The 12,693-nt window shown below is 47.9% G+C and overlaps 2 long non-coding RNA genes across 2 annotated transcripts; both read right to left on the minus strand.

Moving 5' to 3' along the window:
* Positions 1-481: 481 nt before the first annotated feature.
* Positions 482-5,890, minus strand: LOC132226489 (uncharacterized). The gene is made up of 4 exons (XR_009451068.1): positions 5,721-5,890; positions 4,744-4,937; positions 2,600-2,744; positions 482-952 (listed from the first exon to the last, which is right to left on the minus strand). It is a non-coding gene; the product is annotated as an uncharacterized LOC132226489 (long non-coding RNA).
* Positions 5,891-7,040: 1,150 nt separating this feature from the next.
* Positions 7,041-10,505, minus strand: LOC132228803 (uncharacterized). Its single transcript, XR_009451446.1, has 2 exons — positions 9,469-10,505; positions 7,041-7,269 (listed from the first exon to the last, which is right to left on the minus strand). It is a non-coding gene; the product is annotated as an uncharacterized LOC132228803 (long non-coding RNA).
* Positions 10,506-12,693: the final 2,188 nt, after the last annotated feature.

A 12,693-nucleotide genomic window follows, 5' to 3' on the forward strand; every position in this document is an offset into this window, starting at 1 on the left:
TCACTGCATCTGGCCCGGCTGGTATTGCTCAGTGGTTGAGCTTTGACCTATGACCCAGGGAATTGCAATTCAATTCCTGGCCAGGGCACATGCCCGGGTGCAGGCTCCATCCCCAGTGTGGGGCATGCAGGAGGCAATCGATGATTCTCTTTCATCATTGATGTTTCTATCTCTCTCCCTCTCCCTTCCTTGTTGAAATCAATAAAAATATATTTTTAAAAACCACTAGGTCTCTGAGTCTCAGTTCTCCTTGGAACGATAGGCTGGTTTTTGCAATCTCTGGTCCTATGGATTATGCCTATGTGCCAACTGAAAGCTTTCTGCTCCTCAGGGCCCTGACCTAGCTTGCTTCCCTGGCTCCCAGTCATCAACTGGGAGCCATGGCTTGATACCCAAGAGCCACTGAGGGGTGAGAAAATGAGAACACAATCTAAGGGACTTCTCCACACATCACACACACACACACACACACACACACACACACACACACACACACCCTCGGAACTCTTACCCTCAGCCCACAGGTATGCAGACTCACATGAACAGATTGCAGGCGGCTTGGAGAACAATAGTTTCAATAGTTGCAGGTACAGAGACTGAGAACTAGAGAAGGAATGGCCTTGTCCGAAGTCAACCAGCTGGTTAGTGGTGTAAGCAACCATAGAACTTAAATGCTCCCCCCTCCCCATTCAACGGCCTGCCATTTGAGCATGCCCATCCAGGGAAGAACCAGTCCAGGACCCGTGTGAGTGGTAGGCCTTTATTGAGCAGTCAGCAGGGCGAGCAGCAGGACTGGGGGGTGGGGCGCCGTGGTGTGGGAGCTAGACTCTGCAGCAGTGCTTGTTCCGACTCCTGCACTCTGCAGGCAGGATGGAGCACCCGTGGGTCTTCTGGTGCTTGCAGGCGCCCCCCATGTCTTCACATTCCTTGTTTTTCTTTCTTTTTTCATAGCCTGTAAAGCAGGGGAGGTGAAGAAAAAAGCATAAAGTTAAATAAAGGCATAGTGCCCCAAAACTGCCGGAATTCACCTTGCACAGTGAGACTGCAAATCATGTCCACAGGGCAAAAGCCCTCCACCTCCTTCCCGTAACCTGCGAGCTTAGCATGGTTTTCACATGTTTTAAGTGAAAATGACATGAAATTCAAATATGAGTGTCCATGACAGATTCAATTTTATAGGAAGACGAGTGGCTCCTTGTTTCCATATTGTCCGTGGCGCCTTGAGTCTACAACAGCAGAGGTGGGCTGTCTTGATGGGGACCTTATGGCCCTGAAGCCTGAAATATTTACCTCCTGGCTCTTTTCAGGATAAGCTGCACCAGGAAAGCTTCCTAAAGCATCTCCTTTGTCTAAAGGGCAACCCCCGCATGTGCCTGATCAGGAATCAAACCGTGACTTCCTGCTTCATGGGTCAATGCTCAACCACTGAGCCATGCTGGCCGGGTCTGGCCATTTTCTTGACACAAAGTAGGATCTACCCTTTGTGTAATTGGGTGGGGCCGTGGGACTAGTTTGTTTAATAAATTTTGAGCAGAAGTGACACGTCCTCCCAGAGCATGGGACCCCTGGTAGCGCTTTCCTCGGACACAGAGAGCAGCAGCTTCGCGGGGGTGGAGGCTGCCTTTTCAACTTTATTAGTTTTTGGATCTTTTTATGCATTGATGAAAAGGCAGCCATAGCTCACCTTACATCATCTGTGAGAGACACACGAGGAGGAGAAGGGGAGGAACAGGAGCCTCATAGTGAGTGGATTACTGGGGCTATGGGATGACCTGGTGGTGACTGGTGGTGGCTGGCTCTGAGCAGCTCCAGTGAGCAGAGCTCCTCTGTGACCAAGATGAGAGCTTTGCTCCTTTGAGATGCCAAGATTCGGGTGTCCTTGTCACCATAGCGTGACCTGGCATGAGCTGACAAATGTATCAGGTCACCAGGGGAGACACGGGATACCCCATTAAGTTTGAATTCCAGATAAACAACAACAAATATTTTAGCACAAGGATGTTCCAAGTATTGCTTGGGCCATAGTTATACTAAAACATATTAATCATTTCCATGTAATTTAATACATACATTTACTTTCTGGGCTTGTTGACTATTTAATGAAAACATGGCCTTTGGAACCAGAGCCACTTGGGCTTGAGTTAAGGGCTTCACTTCATACAATCTGTGTGATTGGGAGCACTTACTTCATTTCTTATTCTCATCTGTGAGACAGACATAAAGTACCTGCCCCATCAACCTAAATGCTGCTATGAGGTGGGGAAAGGTTTTGTTGTGGTGTTTGGTCAAGAGGAAGCGGTCAATAGTGTTTGCTATTAGGACGTGTTGTTGTTTGTAAACTGTAAAGCCCCCTGTAAATGTTATCTATCTCTGTGGTTAGTTATGGGTTTATTACTAACTAGTAATGATGGGCAACCTTGGGAAAATCTTTTTAATAAGTGGCACATCAAGGATTTTGTACTGCGCTTCTTTCAGCTACCATCCTCATTGGTTGTTACACATGTCAGTGCATCCTTGGATCAGGAACCGCTCAGTCCTCTCTGCTCCCGGCTCCAAGATCAGCCACCATGTCACCCTACCAGCCAGATCCACAGCTCACCTGACACCGTCTGTGAGAAACAAATGAGGAGGAGGAGGAGGAGGAATCGGAGCCTCATCGTGAGTAAATTCCTGAGATTATGGGATGAACGGGTAGTGTCTGGCGGTGGCTGGTTCTTCAGTGCACATCCACGGAGGCAGGTGACCTGGAAAAGAGTTTGAAACATTCAGCAGGAGAGGAAATGCTTGCATTCCCAATGAAGTTGCTCAGCGAGGGGTTGGGTGTCATTGGAGAATGTTTTCTCTGTAGACAGATCCAAGTTTGTGGCTGATGAAAAGGAAAAAGACCTCTATCGTTAGTCAGCATTTTCTAACCAATTCTCATTCTGCTTATGACTTTGAGGTTTGGTGCTTTTTCTGTTTGAGAAAAAAATAATGAAAAAAATCCACTTGCTTTGCAAATCATCCAGTTATTCATTTATCTTTATTGCATGTCAGCTTCCCTTTTAGGAATAAGAAGAAAAACTCCCTTTTTAGAAGGTGAATAAGGAGGAGAAATTTTGTAAATGAAAATAATTTCTCCTTTTTACGGTCAGTAACTTTTTGTGCTTCCTATTTAAGAGAAGGTTGATCCATTCTGGACAAGATCGCACCCATGCCGCCTCTTGCATAGATCTCAACCAGGTGAGACTTTGGGGACCAGAGTAATTTTTTCTTTTTATGTTAAATTTTTAAAAATGAAATGTATTGGGCTGATGTTGGTTAAATAAGATCACATGAGTTTCAGGTGGACATTTCTATAACATCGTTTACATGGCATGTGTCCCACCACCCAGAGGTGAGTCTCCTTCTGTCACCATATAGTTGACCCCTTTATCCTCTTCAACCAACCCCAATCTGCTTCCTTCTGGTAACCACCATACTGTTGTCTGTGTCCATGAGTTAGTTTGTTTTGTTTGTTCATTGGCACTTTCTGTTTTATAGCCCACACCTGAGTGAAATCATACTGTTTTTGTGCTTTCCCTTCTCCTTATTCATTTAGCATGATACTCTCAAGATCCATCCATATTGTCCCAAATGGCAGTATTTCTTCCCAGAGTATTTCTTTAAAAAAATATTTTTATTGATTTCAGAGAGGAAGGGAGAGGAAGTGAGAGCTAGAAACATCAATGATGAGAGAGATCATTGATGCGCTGCCTCCTGCATGTCCCCCTACTGGGCATCAAGCTCACAACCTGGGCATGTGCCCCGACTAGGAATGAATGGACCCATGACCTCCTGGTTCATAGTTCAACACGCAACCACTGAGCCATGCCAGTCGGGCCCAGAGTATTTCTTAATACAGGGTTTACATCAATGCATTATTGTGGTAAAGCCAGAAGAATACAAAGGGACATATTGAAATTCTTCTCCATCTCTTTCCTCTCTCCATCTCAGTTTTACTTCATATTGCTCATGACTCTAGGCTTCACCATGCCATGAGTTACTAAAGTAACATGTCCTATTATTATCTCATATTCTCAGCACTTTGAACAGTGGGCTGCATAGAGAAGGTAGTCAAATATATGTTTAAATGACTGAGAGCTAGTATAGAGGAACCAAATAATGGGTGAATGAATGCATGGAGGAACTAAATGAGGGAGGGTAAAAAGAGAAGGAAGGAAGGCCCTAGCCGGTTTGGCTCAGTGGATAGACCTGTATGTAGACTGAAGGGTTCCAGGTTCAATTCCAGTCAAGGGCACATGCCCAGGTTGTGGGCTTGATCCCCAGTAAAGGGGCTACAGGAGGTAGCCAATCAATGATTCTCTCTCATCATTGGTGTTTATATCTCTATGTCCCTCTCCCTTTCCCTCTGAAATCAATAAAAGTATATTTTTAAAAAGAGTGATAAAGAAGGAAAGAAGGAAAAGAGGGGACACAGGGAACTCGAGTTCCTTACTTATCGAACAATTGCCACTAATATTGGGGAGTAGAAAGGTATATTATGATCAAGATGCAGACATCAAAGAAATCATCTGAGCCATAAAGTCAGCAGTGATCTTTTCGGGAATAAAAACAAAAGGAATTTCACTTAATAGTTAAAGAGCTTTGGGATCAGATAGACCTTGGATCAAAGTCCTTGATCTGCCACATATTAGCTGAGTGATCTTGAAATAACCTTTTAAAGCTCTGGTTCTCCCTGTACATTTGATGACGATACAGTACCATTCTCCTGAGTCGTGTCTCAGAATCAGGGACGTCAGGGGAGTCAGTGGCTGGCCAGTCCCTCTGCAGGCAGGGTTGTGGTCTAGCTCACATTTCTCCCAGGGAATCAACCCAATGTAAGAAGGGCTTCTTAGGCGACTTCCGGGTCCCAGAGATCACACAGCTGTTAGCTTCTCCCATCAAGAGCTGGAATACTGCAGAAAAACACTGCAATTTATAACTAAAATTTGAGCAAATTGTGCCTTATTTGAGCCCATGAAATTAGAAGCTGGTAGTACAACTTTGGTCATTTCTGGGATGGAAGGAAAAGATGGTCTAAAGAAGAATCTAGAATTGTGGTAAATACACCCAATTCCCACTAAACTTCACTTATTATATGGGACCATGGATGCATAAGTTTATATAATTTCTCCCATTCTCTCTTACTGGAGCAAAGGTTAAAGGAAGCTTCTGAAACTCTGCATCAGCATCTGAATTTTTCACTAAATAGAGACCTAGTGTAGTTTAGTGATGTTCACCTAAAAATGGACTAAGTGTAGTAATCTATTTACTTCTACATTGTAGCTGTGAGGCTTTTACTTTCTTGACCACAACAACAATACTTTAATAATAATAATAATAATAATAATAATAATAATTAAAAAATTATAGACTGAAAGCTTTTGTCCACATTCTCATCCACTATGCTGGTACACTGAAAGCACTTTTATTGACTCCCTAGTCAGGCGTCCTCAAACTACAGCCCACGGGCCAAATGTGGCCTGCTGAAAACATTTATCTGGCCGGCCGGATGTTTTTGCCGCCGCTGCTTGTCCTGCTTAACAGCTGACTCATCCCGGGCCTGCAGTGAGCACGTGTTGAATGTCTGAGGGACAGTGAACTGGCCCACTTTTTAAAAAGTTTGAGGACCTCTGCTAGATGTTAGGCATATAGTCCCACCCCTTTTTCTACCATGTATGGTTCTCCTAAAAACCTACCTTGCAATGGGTTCCTTCACTCTTCTCAGGTGGACTGCTGCCTGTCCATCTGGCAGGGACCCTTAAGGCAGCTGCCCAAGGCCTCACAATTAGGGGCCAGGTCAGATCAACAATGGGCAGATGAAGGGCTGGGTGAGGTCATGCAGGTGCATTATGATCTCATATGGACAGGGGTCCTGTTGGTGGAGAAGTGGGAACAAGTCAGACTTGAGTGGCATCAAACCCCTAGGAGCTGGATGAGGGGAGGTGGGAATGGTGCAGACACTACTTCCAAAAGGTTTTGCTAAAAAAACTAGGCAAAGATAAGAGGCAATATCTGGTGAATGATAGTCAAGAAAGAGGTGTGTTTAGTTTTTACAGAGAGCAGGTGAGTCTCGTCCATCCGTCAGCAAAAGAAGGGATCCAGGACTCAATGAAAGGTTGGCCTTGGGCCCAAGCATGAGCCCATTTGTTCATGATTTACATAGACAAGACAACCTCTTCTGGTGACTGGTGGGGAGAGCATCTCTCCATGACCTTCTCAGAGACTCCCACCCATTTCCTGCTGGCACCCACCCTCCTTTCCATAGTTTTGCATCAAGCACGACAGAGGCTCCCCCAGTTCCCAAGGCTGATCACCACAGAGCCTTTGAGTGAAATGAGAATTTGTGAAAACCTGATTATTAAGGATGGATGGATGCTGTGCAGAAGTGCCCAAAAATAAAATTAGAAATCAGAGTGCACTTCCTTGGACTTTCAAAGAGGACTGTTTTCTTGACTCCCATCCTGTCCACCTGGAGAGCAACACTTAGTCCAACTCCGTGTTGCCACTCAACTGATAACAATGCATGAGGCAGTGCTTCCCCTCAAAGACTGTTTGTAAGTGACTTCGACAAAGTCCTCTCCCTGTGGAGGTTTTGTAGCCACGTGGAGAATTAGAACGTGACCCACACGATTGAGAGGCATGGACCAAAAGGAAGTGAGCACTGGGGCAGCGTGGAGGAGGGAGGGGCCAATTCCTGTGGGGATCAGGAGTGGTGTCCTGAGGAGGAGGTGCTCTGGTGGGCACTGGGGGAGGGAGGCTCATGTTGGGAGTGCCGTGGGGCAGGTGAGGGCATGCAGGATGGGAGAAGCAACAGCAGAGTGCACCCTTTAGGAAAGCACAGGGAGGACTGTGGACTTCAGGTCACTCTAAGGGCACCAAAAACCTGAAAAGCACAATGGGTCCCCCAACGGGGTCCCTGAAGTTCACAGAGGAGCCTGAACAGGCCCTCCAGGATTTCAGAGATGGGCCTGTGTGACCAAGCACCTTGCAGTAACCAGCAGGACAAGAGGTCGAGATTCTGAGTCTAATGTGATTTAATTTTATTTAAATGTCACATCTTTGTGAAGGACACACTTCGACGCATCATCAGTGACAGCAGCCTCTTCATCTCCAATTGCTATTTTTTGCAGCATTTGAGGCTTGGCATGTTACAGTAGCCTATTGGTCTACTACCTTTAGGGCATTTCTTGTGCAAGCAGATTCCACCTTTCTCATTGCAATGAGGATCACTATGTTGAGCAAAACCTAAAATGAAAATTAAAAAGGTAAGAGAGTCAGACATCAAAGCCCCATATCAGAGAGGCCCTTGGAGTCAGTGTTCCCTTGAGTGAAACCTCAGGCGGGTTTACGCCATCGAGGTGAGAAGAGGTGAGGCTGTGATCCTAGGGTCCAGTTTTCCGACAGAGACCAGAACTGCTGAGGTTGGAGAGGATTCTTGTGTTTCCAGAACCAGGGCAGGACAGACTCTGAGCGGTGGCTGTGGGACAGGACAGGCGGACAAGAGTCTGTACCATTTCAGTTCCTCCAAAGGAGAGAGAGTCACCAAGAAGTCAAGGTGACACACAACCAGTGCTCTTAGGATGGGACACAGCCAGCAGGGGTCAGTGTTTACGTCTTTGTTTCCTCCATCATTTCCTCAGTGAAGTATTTGAGCTGAGATGCCTCTTCCGGTGCAAGGATTGGTTAAGGAGAACTTAATATCTAAGTAACTCACAATGGAAAATAAGGATAGTTTTAAAAACCTCCTTCATGCCCTAGCCAGTTTGGCTCAGTGGATAGCGTGTGGGCATGTGGACTGAAGGGTCCCAGGTTTGAATCTGTCAAGGGCACATGCCCAGTGGGGGGCATGTAGGAGGCACCTGATCCATGATTCTCTCTCATCATTGATGTCTCTCTCTCCTCCCTTCCTCTCTGAAATCAATAAAACATGTGGAAAGAAACCTCTTTCGTGCCTAACTGGTTTGGCTCAGTGGATAGAGCGCCGGCCTGCGGACTGAAGGGTCCCAGGTTCGATTCCGGTCAAGGGCATGTACCTTGGTTGCAGGCACATCCCCAGGAGGGGGTGTGCAGGAGGCAGCTGATTGATGTTTCTCTCTCATTGATGTTTCTCTCTATCCCTCTCCCTTCCTCTCTGTAAAAAGTCAATAAAATAATTTAAAAAAAAAAAGAAACCTCTTTCGTGATGGTGTCTCTGATCTCTGAGAACTCTCTACTGGTCCGGTTCTCACAGGTCCTGACCCTCCCGGGAGGCTCCCTTCAGTCCCTCCCACCTTCCCTCTCATCTTCCTGCTCCTCCCGCCTCCTAAGCCATGTCCCCTCCACCTCCCTCCCTGGTAAGGCTTGTCTTGGAATACAGCCAAGAAGAAGACAGATAAAACAAGAGCTTTCCAACATAATTTAAGGTCTACTCCTTGCCTCCCGCTTCTCCCTCCCTCCTCTCCTTTTGGTCTGTTTCCCTAACACGAAAGAGCAAGGACAATGCTGGCATCCAGGTTTCAGAGCCACTGTGCATGGGCTGCCTGGCCCTGAGCCAAGAGCAGCCATGGCAGGAGTGTGTTGAAGGACCTTTGAGCTGGGAAGACGGGGCGCAGAGGTGCCCCAAACAGTGGCTCCCCAGTCGAGGCTGGGCCTTGCTATTCTCTGGGTTACCAAGGACTCCTCACTTTAGTATAAAGATTTGTACAGTGATACTCTGCACTTCTGGGCTGGAACCAAATAATTTTTTTTTTTTAACGAAAGAGTGGAAGGGAGGGGGGAGTGGGAGGAGGGCACGCATGAGAGAGAGAGAGAGAGAGAGAGAGAGAGAGAGAGAGAGAGAGAGAGATTGGTTGCCTCCTGCACGCTCCCTGTCCCAGGCCAGCGATCGAGCCTGCAACCAAGGTACGTGGCCCTGCCTGGGAATTGAACCCACAACCCTTCAGTTAAAGGATCAACGCTCTAACCACTGAGTAACTGGCTAGGCCCCCAAAATACCGACTTCTGTGCATGGGCCATGAAGTTTCAATCGCACTATACGTGCGCACCCGCACATGGTATTTTGTGGAAGAGCCACACTCAAGGGGCCAAAGAGCCGCATGTAGCTCTCGAGCCACAGTTTGCCGACCATGGGGCTAGGGCATAATTTCTTGCTTTTCTCACATGAGAAAAGCCAGCTGACTGAGGTGTCCCTGTTAGCAGCACCTGGTCCTGGAGCCCAGAGACGAGCTGGCAGGTACACCCTTGGGGCGCCTTCGGAAATGCAGAGTGGCTGTGCCCTGCAGGGTCAGGCTCTGGACCTGCGTCCTTGGTGATGGGTGGGGTGCTTGCATCTATCTCATCAGCCATTCAGTCCCTTTGATCCAAAGAGTGTGTAGAAGAAAAAGAGAGAGGAGACGGAGATGGAGAGGGAGGGAGGGGGACACAGAGAGAGAAGTCCTGTGATGCCCTTCTGTCCTGCTCTCTTACCTGGGACTGACAACAGGAACACGAAGAGGAACACAAGTAGGAGAAGGTGGAGCCTCATGTTGAGCCAGGAACTGAGCCACTGACTGAGGGAGACACACTTCAGTCCTTATAAAGGGCCTGGATTGGCTGCAGCCTTGGGAACCCAGAGCAATTTAATTGTTCCCCCGGCCTCCCTCCAGACGGGAAAACCCCAGGGGACCTGTCTTTCTGGTGGAGGCCAGGCTTTTCCGTGTGGGAAGCGACTTCCTGGAGCTCAACTGTCCTCCCGGGGCCTTGGAATTTTCCTGCCTGGCATTTGATGAGCGTCTGGGGACAGTCCCAGGCCACACCAGGAACCAGGCCGGTGTCACTGGGAGGGACAGGAGACGCGGGGGCCTGAGCCCCCCTGGGTGCCCATGGAGGGTGACATTCAGGGGCAAGCTCCTAAAGCTTAGCATTGACCCTGTGGCGGGTGAGGGGGCAGGTAGGTCCTGTGTCTCTTCCTCAGCTAAAGGAAGGGGGATGCAATGGGGACAGACCCAGCTCCTCAGTCTCCATGTCACAAAGCAAGGACGGCCTTGGGGTCACTGGGACACTCAGCCACAGCCAGCTCTCCTGTATCAGTGCCCGAGAGCCCATGGTTTGTGCTCTTCTCAGACCCATCCAAGCTGAGCTCTCATGGCCCTGAGACTGGGGATCCTGGGGGATGCCCTGTGGGAACAGCAGCTGCCCCAGGCCCTCCCCGTCGTTGGTGGGACCCCATTCTGAAGGCACCCAGGATCCCAGCCTCTGTGAGATCTGCCGCTGTCTCCCACAACCTCACCCTTGCTCTGAGACCCATCGAAGGCACTGGTGGTCCAGAGACTAGACCGAACCCAGCGCCCCATGCTCAGGGGGTAGGGAGCAAAAGAAAGATGCATTTGTGATGAGTCCTTCCTCTCTAGTCCAATGATGTTTGAGGGCAATAGACATGTTTACCTACATTATAATCACCAGCAGAGGATACACTCAAGTGTTGCTTATGGATTTGGCTGGCAACACTCCCTAATCCAGGGTCTTTTTTTTCATTTATGAATTCTTTCTTTCTTCTTTCTTTCTTCTTTCTTTCTTTCTTTCTTTCTTTCTTTCTTTCTTTCTTTCTTTCTTTCTTTCTTTCTTTCTTTCTTTTTTCTTTCTTTCTTCCTTCCTTTCTTCCTTCCTTCCCTCTTTCTTTCTTTCCTTCTTTCTTTCTTTCTCTTTCTTTCTTTCTTTTTTCTTTCTTTCTTTCTTTCTTTCTTTCTTTCTTTCTTTCTTTCTTTCTTTCTTTCTTTCTTTCTTTTTCTTTCTTTATTTTCATCCTCTCCTGAGGATATTTTTTCATTGATTATTAGAGAGTGGAAGAGATGGGAAGAGACAGAGAGAAACATCAATGTGATAGAAACACATCGATTGGTTGCCCCTGCACATGCCTCAACCAGGGTCCAGGCTGGGGAGGAACTTGCAACTGAGGTATGTGCCCTTGACCAGAATCGAACCAGGGACCCTTGAATCCGCAGGCTGACTCTCTATCCACTGAGCCAAACCGGTTAGGGCTGGCAGGCCGTTCTTTAATCAACTATGTCCTCCCTCACCATCCTCTTTCTGACTCCAAACACATATATCTAAGACTGCTGGATATTTTCCCACAGGTCACTATGAACTGTTTCTCTCTCCTCTCTCTCTTTACCTTATTTCTTCACTAGAGACCTGGTACACAAAAATTTGTGCACTCGGAGGGGGAGGGCCCGGCCTGTGCACTCTCGCAGCCTGGGATCCCTTGGGGGATGTCCACCTGCTGGCCTAGGCCTGCTCCCCAGGGGATTGGGCATAAGCTGGCAGTCAGACATCCCTCTGGCAGCCCGGGATCCCTTGAGGGATGTCCACTTGCCAGCAGGGAGCAGGCTTAAGCTGAAGTCAGATATCCTTAGCGCTGCTGAGGAGATGGGAGAGGCTCCTGCCACCACCACTGTGCTGGAAGCCATCAGCCTGGCTTGTGGCTAAGCAGAGCTCCCCCTGTGGGAGCGTACTGACCACCAGAGGGCATCTCCTGCATTGAGCATCTGCTCCCTGGTGGTCAGTGTGTGTCATAGTGACCAGTCATTCTGTTGTTAGGGTCAATTTGCATATTACCCTTTTATTATATAGGATAGAGGCCTGGTGCATCGGTGGGGGCCAGCTGGTTTGCCCTGAAGAGTGTCCAGGATCAGGGTGGGGGTCCCGCTGGGGTGCCTGGCCAGCCTGGGTGAGGGGCTGATGGCCATTTTCAGGCTGGCCATGCCCCCCAGCAACCCAAGCTCCCAGATTCCCCTTTTTTACCTGGGATTTATTTATCTTCTAAAATGGAAACTTTGTGCCTTGGGTGGAGCCAAGGGCCTGCCAGAGCAGGTGGGAAGCTTGGCTTCCTCCATCTCTGGGGGCAACCCAAGCCTCCTGCTCGCTCCAGCTCCATGGCCAAGGCCATCTTAGTTGGGTTAATTTGCATACTCACTCCTGATTGGCTGGTGGGCGTGGCTTGAGCATAACAGAGAGATGGTTAATTGCATGTTTCTCTTTTTATTATACAGGACTAGAAGCCCATTGCAGGAAGATTCCTGCAAGAATAGGGCTTCCTGCGGCGGGAGCAAAGCAAAGAAGGGAGCAAAACCCGCCAAGGCAGGCTTTGCTCCTGCCTCTGCCGTCCTCCTTGCTTCCCTCCCGTCTCTGCCACCCCTCTTGCTTCCTTCCAATCTTCACCACCCTGCTTGCTACTCCACAGCTTCACTCCCTTCTGCAGCGCTTGTCTTCCTTCTAGTTGTCTTCAGTCTTCGCTCTGCGCCTGCGAATGCAAATTAGCCGCCGTCTTTGTTGGGTTAATTTGAATACTCATCTGATTGGCTGGTGGGTGTAGCAGAGTGACACCAATTTGCACGTTTCTCTTTTATTAGTGTAGATTTGTTTGTATTAACATAGGCTCAGTCTTACTTATCTTTTCCTCCATAATGTCATATGCCATTAATCCAATTCAGTATATTTTTACTCAGGTATTTAGTTTTTGTTCTATATAGCTTTCCTTTCTCTCCTCATCATGATGAGGTGTTTTGTTTTGTTTACTTAAACTTTGCAGACATTTATAAGATTTGTAACCATGCGTATAAGCCCCTATTGCTAATCCTATCATCTCTGTCATGGGGACAGGCGGGACTGTGTGTACTGACTGACTTTTCTCTTGAGTATAGACCATATTGTCCT

The sequence above is a fragment of the Myotis daubentonii genome, chromosome 2, assembly GCF_963259705.1.
Source record: "Myotis daubentonii chromosome 2, mMyoDau2.1, whole genome shotgun sequence".
Lineage (NCBI taxonomy): Eukaryota > Metazoa > Chordata > Mammalia > Chiroptera > Vespertilionidae > Myotis > Myotis daubentonii.